General features: G+C 42.6%; 1 long non-coding RNA gene across 1 annotated transcript; it reads left to right on the top strand.

The window, feature by feature from the left end:
- The first annotated feature begins 1,145 nt into the window (after positions 1-1,145).
- On the top strand, positions 1,146-14,653 carry LOC118397766 (uncharacterized). The gene is made up of 5 exons (XR_004828483.2): positions 1,146-1,360; positions 11,915-12,060; positions 12,728-12,918; positions 13,054-13,130; positions 14,163-14,653. It is a non-coding gene; the product is annotated as an uncharacterized LOC118397766 (long non-coding RNA).
- The last annotated feature ends 566 nt before the right edge of the window (positions 14,654-15,219 follow it).

Genomic DNA, 15,219 nt, shown 5'->3' with positions numbered 1-15,219 from the left:
CACCTGCCTCTGATTGAGAACCAATCCAGGTAACCATAGACTTACCTAGACACCTAAAAGAACACAACCCCATAAATCTACAAAAACCCCTAGACAAGACAAAACACATAAATAACCCATGTCACACCCTGGCCTAACCAAAATAATAAAGAAAACAAAGATAACTAAGGCCAGGGCGTGACACACAGGCACACATATATGTATAACGCATGTGCGGACATGCACACAGGCAAAAACACACACCCACCATAAAACATAAAGGTTTGCACACTATAAACAAATCATATTTTATACAGGAAATCTCCTCAATGGGATAAACACAGAAATATTACTACTATGAGTATATTATGTCATTTTTATTGCACTGCAATGAAAGGCACCCATACCTTATTGTGTAGAGAGGTAGAGACGACATCTGTAGAGAGTTCATAAGGTCAGGTCTGAAGCATGACATCATGGCTTAAGTATTCCAAGCGAAAACATATGCTGGCGAAGCCCAGCAATAAACCAGTAATTTATGGTGTTAATAGTGGACTTAACCCCTGAGTACCACCCATCAAACCAACACAGGGGAACATCAAGGAGCACTCAGCCAGACCACTCACCACCTCTAACTGTCCCCCCTCTGATGAATAATAGCTATCCTCAGGAAGAGAGATATGCAGGAGGGGGACAATGTATCAGGGGTCCATGTGAAAAAGTGCTAGTAAAGCAAGTAAAGAAGTTATGTAATGTTGTCATTCATTTGCTGACAGACACAGCTGTATTTTGGCTGATCGATCATTTGTGTGTTATGGTAAATGGCACAGTGAAGGGTGTAAAAACGTCAAGAATGTGGCAGAATTGTAAGTCAAAGAGGTGTTAAATTCTTATGTTTTGTTTGGATGTGTACTTATCCTAACTTCTTTTGAAGTCATTGCCATCTATTTTGGAGCGTGTCATTTCAACTTTTGCCTTGCTATAGGTATTGTGGCCATAATAACATGTTTCAAGACCAGCGAGCCACAAGCCCAGAAGTTCAGAAGTAGCCCAGAGAAGGAGAAAAAAACAGTCCCGCCCTTTCTGAAGATTTCCTGTTTCATGAAAAGTGCATACATACTGTCTGACTCATATACGGCAAGTTCTGCCTGCACTATTTACTTTTCTAACCGGACGCTGCTTGAGACACGTGAGAACAACAAGTAGACCGGAGAAAATCTGAAGAACGTCTCGAATTAAAGTCTGGATATTTACTTTTATCCAGGCTTTAGTAAATGAAAAGAAGAGGAGTTTATAGTCCGTTTTTAAATGGAGCTACTTCGTTTTTCCACTTTCTGTTGGGGAACGATAATGTTTGGTAGTATTCTGTTATAACAGAAAAGTGAGTTATATGTTTATTTAAAGTAATCTATGAATGTTGGTGGTTGGTTAGTGTTATCGAGCTGAACAAGTAATTATTGAAACATTTATGAGGTTGTTGTAATGAACGTTGACACACGTTTCTTCAAAATTGTCATTCATTACAGTCCTGCACTACTCCTACCGAGTGCAACATGAGTATCACGCCCTGACCTTAGTATTCAATGTTTTCTTTATTATTTTGTTTAGGTTAGGGTGTGACAAGGGTGATTTATGTGTTTTTGTCTTGTCTAGGGATTTGGCAGGTTTATGGGGGTGTTATTTTTTATCATAGGTACATTTCAAGAATTTCAGGAAAACTAACAGGTCTGTTAGAGACAGAATTCTTACTGGTTGGTAGGTATTCAAATACTTATGTCATGCAATAAAATGCAAATGAATTACTTAAAAATCATCGTCTCTCACAGTTGAAATGTATCTATGATAAAAAATTACAGACCTCTACATGCTTTGTAAGTAGGAAAACCTGCAAAATCGGCAGTGTATCAAATACTTGTTCTCCCCACTGTACATAACACCTAGACTATTAAACACTACCAAACCCCTAGACAAGACAAAAACACATAAAATCACCCTTGTCACACCCTGACCTAACCAAAATAATGAAGAAAACAAAGACGGTAGGAGTGGTGCAGGACCGTACTGAACGCCATTGTCAGATTTCTAAAACAAATCTCAAAGAGAATAAGAATGCAGTTTAAACCATTTCCACCCGGAATTGGCCCTATCATCTTGGCGATCTCACTACAAAGTTACAGGGTCAGGGAGGCCAATCCTTAGGGAGACATCCCGACCCTACAGCACACCCAATCTGATGAGATTTGTTATGGAAGCAAGACAACAACAACCAAACAACATCAATGCACTTCTTCCTTTTATAGCCAGACATGTGAAGAAATACATTAGCATATTTACCAAAGGCCCCAGGGGACCGGTAATTAAAAACCAAAATCTAAAAATAAACAAAAATAAACAAAAAAAATTACAAATCAAATTAGAATTACAACTCTGCATAACTCCATAAAGAAATAATTGTATCCCATAAGGTAATGGTAAATAGACTAGAGACAGGTGTCCCTCATTCAGGGACAGAGCTCTCTCGCTCTCCTTCTCATGGTCACACATAGGACTATTGCGAAAATATACATTTCTTACTAATTATTAGTGTTTACATAACCCATTTAAATCTCACCCAATGTGATCAGGCCTCACCAGGAAGCCAGAACAGAGGGAGGTTATAGGTCAGTCAGCCTTATTAAGTATTTTCTTTCTCTTTTCTTTCCCTGGTCTTAAAAAAACCCAAATTAAAACATTTCAAATACTGCCATCATCACCTGTTTGGCAAAGTTGAAGTAGGCTGTGATTTGACGATAAAGTAACAGGCACCTCATTGACTATATGTAATGTAGGACAAGCCAGTTAACCTAGTAATATCATCAACCATGTGTAATTAACTAGTGATTATGTGAAGATTGGTTGTTTTTTATAAGATAAGTTTAATGCTGGCTAGCAACTTACCTTGGCTCCTTGCAGCCACAAGATCCTTTTGACACTGCACCCGCACAACAGGTGGTCAGCCTGCCACGCAGTTTCCGCGTGGATTGCATTGTAATCGGCTTCCAAAAAGGCTGATTACCGATTGTTATGAAAACTTGAAATCGGCCCTGCCGATTAATCGCTAGTCCTGACGTATGGTCCTAGGGCTCAAGTCCTCACAGAGAGAGAGAGAGAGAGAGAGAGAGAGAGAGAGAGAGAGAGAGAGAGAGAGAGAGAGAGAGAGAGAGAGAGAGAGAGAGAGAGAGAGAGTACTTAAATTCACAATGGGCATCGGTCAAGACAGGAGAAATACTCCAGATATAACAGACTGACCTCAGCCCTCCAACACCTCTGTCTTTCTGACCAACGTTTACTTTACCAGGTGAACAAAAAGTTTTAAATTACAGTCAAACAAACATGATAACTTCTGTCCACAGGGAGACCACTTTAATTAACATGATAACTTCTGTCCACAGGGAGACCACTTTAATTAGTCGTGACCCCTCGTCCCTTTCGTCAATTGTATAAATCTATTTTAGAAGAAGACGGAAGTGAAGACGTAAGTGAAGATTAAAACCCCTAGGGTTTTCTCGAGTCTACAAGGACTGTTTGGTTTTGCCAAAGAACATATTGTTCCTACTTGATCACGTGTAATGTGATTCGGGCCTTCAGAAATCCAAACCCCCAAATATGTTATCTCTTGTTCTATGCTGCCTTGTGACCCTGCTCTACCAAATAGTTTACTAATGTGGCATATGAGTTTTTTTATCTTTTCATGCTAATAATCAGTAACATGTGTAGTAGTCATATCGCTTTCGATTCTTCCTGTGTCCCCAATAAATATAATACTTTCCTGTTATACATTTTGCCAATATTGCCCCTACACTCACTTTTCCGTATTTTTCCGCTACCCCCTCAATATCCATTTTGATAGCAGGTTTAAAACCTGCAATCAAAACATACGTACACATTTTATCAATATCCTCACATACCCAAGCTGTGTACAAATAGCCAAACTAATATACTATATAACAGATACTCAATGAGTATATACTTCATAATATATACTATTAGTTCATTTTAGTATACTGTAAACAAACGGTAACCTTTCAGCTGAGCTTTGCATGTCTACCCGGAAGTTGATGCTGTTGCTATACGCAGCCTCTTGCTAGCTTGTTAACAAATTACTACAACAGGTGTTTGAAAATTCAGACGGTTCAGAGTGTACACTGGCCACTCTGGCCGAGGAGCAGGATTGATCTGAGAATGACGTGAATAATCAAGTCAATAAATGCAGGGTAGTTAGATTGCATAGAGTTAATATACAGGCAAGTTTGATGTATTAGTAGCCAACTAATGTTAGGTAGCTAGCTAACATATAATACCAGTAGATAGTGCTATAATTATATGCTATGCGGTTCATAAAGTTAGTGTAACTAACAAATTGTCATAATTAGTTGAAACAATGAATTTGTATCGGCTCTCGCATATTTCCAGTCAGCGGGGAAATGCTGCCAAATTTATCCATGATTGGATTTTTTCATATTTGAGCCGAATTGGTAGAATACTTTTGCGCTTCTTTTAGTACATCTATGGCTTTGCTACAGTTGACCTCTTCCTGACCGTGGTCAGAGTGTTTAGATTTATTCACTCACTCATGCCAATTTAACCATTTTCCATGGTAGTGATACCCACTTCCCCAGAGAGTAGTTGTGGTATTTGAGCCTTTTAATTGGTAAAGGTTTTGATACCTTGTATTATAACCAATCCTGGAATGTCTACCAATTTACTACTGGAGAATATGTGTTCCTTTATTCAATCACACAGTGCAGCCAGTCGAGCTGATAGGGTCCTTCGTCCGTCCATAATATAAATCTCTCGTCAATACACACACTCAGGAAACAAAAACAAACACACAAAATGAACAGTATTTGGTTAGGAACGTCATTCATTTCTTATAATTTGAAAAGAGTACATTTTTCTCCATCAGAATACTTTTGAATTAATCTATGTCATTTTAAATGTTGTACCCATATGGTAGTTCCTCCAATGCACGTTTCCGTGTAGGGTTTACATTTATATCTAGTTTCCCAATCATAACCAACTGTTTAGCAGTACAATACATTTTCTTGTAGAATGTTTTTTTTAAATTTCACATATATATATCAAATCTGCAGGAATATTTATGTTTGTCTATCTCAGGATTGTGCCCTGGAATCACATGACTCGTAGTTGTATCATATCATCCCATGGCCGCTTCTCTGCTTCAACAGAGTATCACAACCCGTCTCTAACCAGGATACTTCTCGAAAGATCCCAATCAGAAATGTCCCCTGCTCCTTCAGAGTCACGCTGCTTCAAAAGGATGTTTGCCCTATAATTACTTCTAAGACATCCCCTATTCAGAAATAACTCTACAACAATAACATTTCTAAATAGGGGTGTTTTTGCTACAAAAAAGACATAATGTGCACAACCTGTTCTTAGAACAGGATTTTCTATAATGTTTCAAAGAAAATCAGTTTCATCCGTATGTCACTCCCTGGCCATAGAGAGATTTTTATTCTCTATTTTGGTTAGGCCAGGGTGTGACTAGGGTGGGCATTCTATGTTCATTTTCAATGTTTTGGATTTCTGTGTTTGGCCGGGTGCCACGACTCCTACCGAAGGTGGCTCCCCTTCCTGTTCGGGTGGCGCTCGGCGGTCGTCGTCACCGGCCTACTAGCTACCACTGATCCCTTTTCTTCCCCCTTTTCTATTTATTAGTTGCACCTGTGTTTAGTTTAGGATAATTGGTTGGGCTTTATTTACCAGCCAGCCCACCTGCTGGTTGTGTGGAATTATTTTCAGTGTACGGTTGTACACGACTGTAGGTCACGGTTGTCCGTGTGTGTGTATTTTGCTGAACTGTTTCAGTTCCCCGTGTTTGGGGCGTTTGTTTGGGTTGGCGTTGTTTCACCGTTGTGGTGTATTAAAAGTAGCGCTACCCTGAACTCTGCTTCCTGTGCCTGACTTCTTCTCCACTACACCTCGGGCGTTACACCAGGTGTGGTTCTCAATCAGAGGCAGCTGTCTATCGTTGTCTCTGATTGAGAATCATACTTAGGTAGCCTTTTCCCACCTGTGTGGTGTGGGTAGTTATTTTCTGTTTAGTGTTTGTTTCACCTGACAGAACTGTTTCGGTTGTTCTCTTTGTTCTTTTGGTTATTCAATGTTCAGTTAAATAAACAAGATGAACACTTACCGCGCTGCACCTTGGTCCTCACCTTCTTCCACCAACGGCCGTTACACCGTAATTTATTGTCTGTTCAGAATTGCGTATCCACTCACTAAACCACGCCTAATGCAGCTCCTGCTGTGTGCAGTTTAACATCAGTCTCCTCGGGAGCAAATCCCATCCTCGTCACCAAATTGTGGTAGCAATTCTATAGGAAGAGAGAGACTGCAGATTCTTTCAAACTACAATTGTAAAACGTTTTTGAAAATGAAGCAACCAACCTTCACCAAGAATGTTTCAGAGTTGAAACCTTCACAAACATATTCAGGTCTCTGATTTTATAGAAAAATACATCATGTTTTATACATGGCAGTCAACAGACAGTATATAAAAGGCAATTAGTTGTCTGTGCAGATTTAAGATAGCACGAGGCCAGTTTGTATCAGGTTTGAAAAAACACTAGCATATAACAAGAGACAATTCTTTAAACAGTAAAACACGGGATAGCATGACCATTATGTAATTTTTCACGACAAAATAAAGCCCAACCAAAGGGAACATTCCTTTTGTCTGTTTCACATATCCTTTACAAAGTGAAATTGTCAAGTCTCACAATAATGATACATTCCTTCACGTAGTCTGGACTGAGAGGTGAGGTTAATGTTTCACTGTACTCACTGATGTTCACTGGTGCGTTCTGAGCCTTCTCCTGTACTCCCTGTTCACCCACGACTGCGTGGCCACGCACGCCTCCAACTCAATCATCAAGTTTGCGGACGACACAACAGTGGTAGGCTTGATTACCAACAACGACGAGACGGCCTACAGGGAGGAGGTGAGGGCCCTCTGAGTGTGGTGTCAGGAAAATAACCTCACACTCAACGTCAACAAAACTAAGGAGATGATTGTGGACTTTAGGAAACAGCAGAGGGAACACCCCCCTATCCACATCGATGGAACAGTAGTGGAGAGGGTAGCAACAACGCAGCCACTGCCAGCTAGCCTACTTCAGCAGTACTGTATCATTTTAATCATTTTAGTCAATAAGATTCTTGCTACGTAAGCTTAACTTTCTGAACATTCGAGACGTGTAGTCCACTTGTCATTCCAATCTCCTTGCATTAGCGTAGCCTCTTCTGTAGCCTGTCAACTATGTGTCTGTCTATCCCTGTTCTCTCCTCTCTGCACAGACCATACAAACGCTCCACACCGCGTGGCCGCGGCCACCCTAATCTGGTGGTCCCAGCGCGCACGACCCATGTGGAGTTCCAGGTCTACGGTAGCCTCTGGAACTGCCGATCTGCGGCCAACAAGGCAGAGTTCATCTCAGCCTATGCCTCCCTCCAGTCCCTCGACTTCTTGGCACTGACGGAAACATGGATCACCACAGATAACACTGCTACACTTACTGCTCTCTCTTCGTCCGCCCACGTGTTCTCGCACACCCCGAGAGCTTCTGGTCAGCGGGATGGTGGCACCGGGATCCTCATCTCTCCCAAGTGGTCATTCTCTCTTTCTCCCCTTACCCATCTGTCTATCGCCTCCTATGAATTCCATGCTGTCACAGTTACCAGCCCTTTCAAGCTTAACATCCTTATCATTTATCGCCCTCCAGGTTCCCTCGGAGAGTTCATCAATGAGCTTGATGCCTTGATAAGCTCCTTTCCTGAGGACGGCTCACCTCTCACAGTTCTGGGCGACTTTAACCTCCCCACGTCTACCTTTGACTCATTCCTCTCTGCCTCCTTCTTTCCACTCCTCTCCTCTTTTGACCTCACCCTCTCACCTTCCCCCCTACTCACAAGGCAGGCAATACGCTCGACCTCATCTTTACTAGATGCTGTTCTTCCACTAACCTCATTGCAACTCCCTCCAAGTCTCCGACCACTACCTTGTATCCTTTTCCCTCTCGCTCTCATCCAACACTTCCCACACTGCCCCTACTCGGATGGTATCGCGCCATCCCAACCTTCACTCTCTCTCCCCCGCTACTCTCTCCTCTTCCATCCTATCATCTCTTCCCTCTGCTCAAACCTTCTCCAACCTATCTCCTGATTCTGCCTCCTCAACCCTCCTCTCCTCCCTTTCTGCATCCTTTGACTCTCTATGTCCCCTATCCTCCAGGCCGGCTCGGTCCTCCCCTCCCGCTCCGTGGCTCGACGACTCATTGCGAGCTCACAGAACAGGGCTCCGGGCAGCCGAGCGGAAATGGAGGAAAACTCGCCTCTCCCTACGGACCTGGCATCCTTTCACTCCCTCCTCTCTACATTTTCCTCCTCTGCCTCTGCTGCTAAAGCCACTTTCTACCACTCTAAATTCCAAGCATCTGCCTCTAACCCTAGGAAGCTCTTTGCCACCTTTTCCTCCCTCCTGAATCCTCCTCCCCTCCCCCTCCTCCCTCTCTGCAGATGACTTCATCAACCATTTTGAAAAGAAGGTCGACGACATCCGATCCTCGTTTGCTAAGTCAAACGACACTGCTGGTTCTGCTCACACTGCCCTACCCTGTGCTCTGACCTCTTTCTCCCCTCTCTCTCCAGATGAAATCTCGCGTCTTGTGACGGCCGGCCGCCCAACAACCTGCCCGCTTGACCCTATCCCCTCCTCTCTTCTCCAGACCATTTCCGGAGACCTTCTCCCTTACCTCACCTCGCTCATCAACTCATCCCTGACCGCTGGCTACGTCCCTTCCGTCTTCAAGAGAGCGAGAGTTGCACCCCTTCTGAAAAAAACCTACACTCGATCCCTCCGATGTCAACAACTACAGACCAGTATCCCTTCTTTCTTTTCTCTCCAAAACTCTTGAACGTGCCGTCCTTGGCCAGCTCTCCCGCTATCTCTCTCAGAATGACCTTCTTGATCCAAATCAGTCAGGTTTCAAGACTAGTCATTCAACTGAGACTGCTCTTCTCTGTATCATGGAGGCGCTCCGCACTGCTAAAGCTAACTCTCTCTCCTCTGCTCTCATCCTTCTAGACCTATCGGCTGCCTTCGATACTGTGAACCATCAGATCCTCCTCTCCACCCTCTCCGAGTTGGGCATCTCCGGCGCGGCCCATGCTTGGATTGCGTCTTACCTGACAGGTCGCTCCTACCAGGTGGCGTGGCGAGAATCTGTCTCCTCACCACGCGCTCTCACCACTGGTGTCCCCCAGGGCTCTGTTCTAGGCCCTCTCCTATTCTCGCTATACACCAAGTCACTTGGCTCTGTCATAACCTCACATGGTCTCTCCTATCATTGCTATGCAGACGACACACAATTAATCTTCTCCTTTCCCCCTTCTGATGACCAGGTGGCGAATCGCATCTCTGCATGTCTGGCAGACATATCAGTGTGGATGACGGATCACCACCTCAAGCTGAACCTCGGCAAGACGGAGCTGCTCTTCCTCCCGGGAAGGACTGCCCGTTCCATGATCTCGCCATCACGGTTGACAACTCCATTGTGTCCTCCTCCCAGAGCGCTAAGAACCTTGGCGTGATCCTGGACAACACCCTGTCGTTCTCAACTAACATCAAGGCGGTGGCCCGTTCCTGTAGGTTCATGCTCTACAACATCCGCAGAGTACGACCCTGCCTCACACAGGAAGCGGCGCAGGTCCAACAAGGCACTTGTCATCTCCCGTCTGGATTACTGCAACTCGCTGTTGGCTGGGCTCCCTGCCTGTGCCATTAAACCCCTACAACTCATCCAGAACGCCGCAGCCCGTCTGGTGTTCAACCTTCCCAAGTTCTCTCACGTCACCCCGCTCCTCCGCTCTCTCCACTGGCTTCCAGTTGAAGCTCGCATCCGCTACAAGACCATGGTGCTTGCCTACGGAGCTGTGAGGGGAACGGCACCTCAGTACCTCCAGGCTCTGATCAGGCCCTACACCCAAACAAGGGCACTGCGTTCATGCACCTCTGGCCTGCTCGCCTCCCTACCACTGAGGAAGTACAGTTCCCGCTCAGCCCAGTCAAAACTGTTCGCTGCTCTGGCCCCCGATGGTGGAACAAACTCCCTCACGACGCCAGGACAGCAGAGTCAATCACCACCTTTCGGAGACACCTGAAACCCCACCTCTTTAAGGAATACCTAGGATAGGATAAAGTAATCCTTCTCACCCCCCTTAAAAGATTTAGATGCACTATTGTAAAGTGGCTGTTCCACTGGATGTCATAAGGTGAATGCACCAATTTGTAAGTCGCTCTGGATAAGAGCGTCTGCTAAATGACTTAAATGTTAAATGTTAGCAAGTTTTAAGTTCCTCGGCATACACATCACAGACAAACTGAATTGGTCCACCCACACAGACAGCATCGTGAAGAAGGAGCAGCAGCGCATCTTCAACCTCAGGAGGCTGAAGAAATTCGGCTTGTCACAAAAAGCACTCACAAACTTCTACAGATGCACAATCGAGAGCATCCTGGCGGGCTGTATCACCGCCTGGTACGGCAACTGCTCCACCCACAACCGTAAGGCTCTCCAGAGGGTATTGAGGTCTGCACAACGCATCACCGGGGGCAAACTACCTGCCCTCCAGGACACCTACACCACCCGATGTTACAGGAAGGCCCTAAAGATCATCAAGGACAACAACCACCCGAGCCACTGCCTGTTCACCCCGCTATCATCCAGAAGGCGAGGTCAGTACAGGTGCATCAAAGCTGGGACCGAGAGACTGAAAAACAGCTTCTATCTCAAGGCCATCAGACTGTTAAACAGCCACCACTAACATTGAGTGGCTGCTGCCAACACACTGACTCAACTCCAGCCACTTTAATAATGGGAATTGATGGGAAATGATGGGAAATATATCACTAGCCACTTTAAACAATGCTACCTAATATAATGTTTACATACCCTACATTATTCATCTCATATGTATACGTATATACTGTACTCTATATCATTACTGCATCTTTATGTAATACATGTATCACTAGCCACTTTAACTATGCCACTTTGTTTACATTCTCATCTCATATGTATATACTGTACTCTATACCATCTACTGTATCTTGCCTATGCCGCTCTGTACCATCACTCATTCATATATCTTTATGTACATATTCTATATCCCCTTACACTTGTGTGTATAAGACAGTAGTTTTGGAATTGTTAGTTAGATTACTTGTTGGTTATTACTACACTGTCGGAACTAGAAGCACAAGCATTTCGCTACACTCGCATTAACCTCTGCTAACCATGTGTATGTGACAAATACGATTTGATTTGATTTGTTCAACAGGCCATACTCTTCCAGTGTAGGAAATGTTCATATTAATATGTAATATATTAGATGAGAAGGTTCGCCTTTCTGATGTTTGTTGGCCTTTTGTTTGTCTGTGTATTTGGAGGGAACTGTCAGTTTCCTAAGTCAAGCAAAGTTATCATCTTCTCTGGGTCAATACAGTTTAGGCCCATTTAAGAAAGCAAATAATGACTGGGGTTCAAGCCAAAACATTTAAAGGTCATTTCTATTTGAGCCAAATTCTGCAGCGTTTACCTCGAATGCGATCGCCGCGAACACGGTAACATTGCCTTTAAAAGCTGTATTTGAGCGCAATCAAATGGAATCCCGGTGAAATGTCTTATCTTGTCAAAGTGACCTGTATTACTTTGGAATGGGGAAGTAAAAGAGCTGCAGTGAAGCGTGAACATATTTGACGACACATGAGTAACCTAAATGGACAAACTATTGACTGCTGTACGTAACCATATCCCTTTATAAACAATCAATCTAATGTCTTTCCCCCTATCTCTTTGTGTCTCCACCTCAGTGGCCTCATCAATGACTATGCTGAAGCTGAAGCGTCTGTGTAAATTCTGTGACGTTGAGTCTACCAGCTGCATGGGCACACTGTTTGACCAACTGTAGCATCACAGCCATCTGCCCCCATCCAGAGGACGTGTGTGTCAGCATTTGGTGAGTGACCACAGTACCCCTCAGTTGGAATGACCTTTAAACTTGACCTTAGGAGAGAATGCTGGGTAGTGGGTACAGTGACACACTATGAGCATGGTAATGTGTGACAGAGCAGAAATTAATCATCTTGTTTGGTGATTTGTAATTTAAATACGACTTTTGCTGTGAACAAGGTTTATTTAAGTAGCTAAACCCAAAAGTGCCCCATCCACTAATCCCACTAAAGAAAGGGGAGAACTAGATTTGGCCTCCTGTTCGAAGCTGAAGGCAATGCCACATTATCTCATTACATTTATAGCATTCAGAGCTGAAGTCAGCTGAACTCCTAATGCCATGTTCACAGCAACACCTCTTAAAAAGGCTTTCACGACATACGCTCCACACCACCCAGCAGGAGACCTGAGTATCCCATTTGTAGGTCCATTTGTGCACCTTCAGTATTATTCACTGCACGTGTATTGGTATTTTGTAACTGGGGGATACATTCTGTACAACCTAACCCGACCCCTGTATCAAATCACTACCATAATGCTTAGACTGTGTTTTGTTAGTTTTCAAAAAGTTACTTTCCCTTTTATTACTGTATTTATCACTAGCTTAAATTTTCTCTCTGTTTGTCAAAAATGAATTGGAGTGGAACTAATTGCTCCTGTTGTCTTGTTTCCAGGAGGAAGAAAGACGACAATGTCACCATAGACACGATATGCCACAACCCAGCCCATAAGCTGCATGGTCTGGTGCTGGAGGACTATAACAACAGCACGTGTGAGATGAGGGAGAGGAATGACATGTGCTCCTAGTTCTTCATCTGCTCCTGCTCCGAGGACGAGTGCAATGACCACCTTTTCTTCCCCCCCTGTGAGTCCCTCTGTAGTGCTATGTCACCAGCTATGTAGTGCAATGTCACCTGTTATGTCATCCTCAAGGTTGCCTTTTGTAGGCATTATGATTGGTCATGCGAGTGCAACAACCGTGTCTTCTTCACCTTTATAGGGCGGCAGGTAGCCTCGTGGTTAGAACGTTGGACCAGTAACCGAAAGGTTTCTAGATCGTATCCCCAAGCTAACAAGGTAAAAATCTGTCGTTCTGCCCCTGAACAAGGCAGTTAACCCACTGTTCCTAGGCTGTCATTAAAGTGTATTTTCTTAGTCTAAGTAAAGTGACAAAGGATGGTTATAATGCTTCATGACAGTGTCATAAAGTGTATTTTCTTAGCCTAAGTAAAGTAACATAGGATGGTTATAATGCTTCTGGATGTTGTCTTAAAGTGTATTTTCTTAGTCTAAGTAAAGTGACAAAGGATGGTTATAATGCTTCATGACAGTGTCATAAAGTGTATTTTCTTAGTCTAAGTAAAGTGACAAAGGATAGTTATAATGCTTCATGACAGTGTCATAAAGTGTATTTTCTTAGTCTAAGTAAAGTAACACAGGATGGTTATAATGCTTCATGACAGTGTCATAAAGTGTATTTTCTTAGTCTAAGTAAAGTGACAAAGGATGGTTATAATGCTTCATGACAGTGTCATAAAGTGTATTTTCTTAGTCTAAGTAAAATAACACAGGATGGTTATAATGCTTCATGACAGTGTCATAAAGTGTATTTTCTTAGTCTAAGTAAAGTGACAAAGGATGGTTATAATGCTTCATGACAGTGTCATAAAGTGTATTTTCTACACGTTATTTAAAATATGATTTTAAAAAACATGACTGGCAGTGAAACAACTAATTTCAATAAATGTAGGTGTCATAACCAGCCATAAAACAACACAATATATGTCACAGTAGGTCTTAATATATGGGTCATGACAGTGTAATGACCATATTATGACAGGTTATGACAAGTTATGTCATCTGTTAGGACATATTCTGGCATGGTTCTGACCATGTCATACCTTGTTATGACACTGTGTGTCAAGTAAAGTGTTACCTATATTGTTATCTGTTGCTGTATTTGCATAGCTTAATCACATATGCATTTTGCTTGCTGCCGATGTTTAATAATTGTATATTCATATTGCAATTTATTAATATTGTAACCTAATTATGCTTTCATGTAATATCATGATTGTTATTATTGAATATTTCTCTGTCTCCCAGCAGAATTTTATTTATATACCAACTATGTTACCCATCGGCTGGCCAGTCCTTAACCAAAGCCAATCAAGACAAGAATCACAGACTAATGTCAACTCAACTGTCAATCATATCAACTGTACTGTGATTCCATCTGAACAACTTAGCATGCCATGTACCATCATCTGAATATAGAGACTCAGGTCAGATGCATTCGCATGATGGATGACTGGTGGATTGCGTTGAGCCGTGGAGTGAAAGTTTGTACACGTTTTGTATGTGCTACTGCTAACATTGGCAGTCGCGGCCTGTATTGTTTTTCCATGAATGTGAAATATAATGCCATATTTCCATTCATTTGGAAGACTACTAATATAATAAATACTGTACCTCACAGATCTTGGAACTGTCTTACTTTGTAGATATAGAAAATGCGAAAGACCTGTAAATGTTTTGTTGTCATTTGACCAGTTGCAAAGAAAAGAGAAAGCATTTCAAGCTTCAAATCATGTCTTGAAAAAGTCATTTTGTCCTCAATAATTATTATCCTGGACAAAAAAAAAAGAGAGTATTTTCACAAAATTATATTTTCTCTTGTTCTTTGTTTGAGCATTATACTGAGCATTGGACCTATTGGAATTACCAATGAGGAGTTAATCAGTAATTACAGTATTTGGAAACTCCAGAAGAAGGGTTCTAATTCTGCACTAGACAAGACTCGAAACACCCTCATCGTGGTTAGGAGCTTTAGAGAGTGTAAACAACACTAAAAGAGAAGATATTTAATTCTGCACGACACGGGACTCAAAACACCATAATAGTGTTTTCAACCTTTTCTGGGTTAGTGCTCCAAGTCTCTGGCAAGGTGTTGCACAACACTTGATTAAGTGGCATTACAACATACCACGTCATGTTTCAGAACACCTCAGGATGAATGTTTCAGTACACCTTTAAAGAGAAAATGTAACAAAATGTCAATGTCATATTCATCATCTCCAGCACCACCCAAACATCAACATATGTGAAAATTGTGTTTGTATGTTTTGTAGTAAAAAAGATAGAGGAAGATAAGTGTTTCCAAGAC

This window comes from Oncorhynchus keta, chromosome 19 (assembly GCF_023373465.1).
Source record: "Oncorhynchus keta strain PuntledgeMale-10-30-2019 chromosome 19, Oket_V2, whole genome shotgun sequence".
NCBI classification, from domain to species: domain Eukaryota; kingdom Metazoa; phylum Chordata; class Actinopteri; order Salmoniformes; family Salmonidae; genus Oncorhynchus; species Oncorhynchus keta.
Note: the sequence above shows the minus strand (reverse complement) of the source record. Positions and strands in the feature narration are given on the sequence as shown.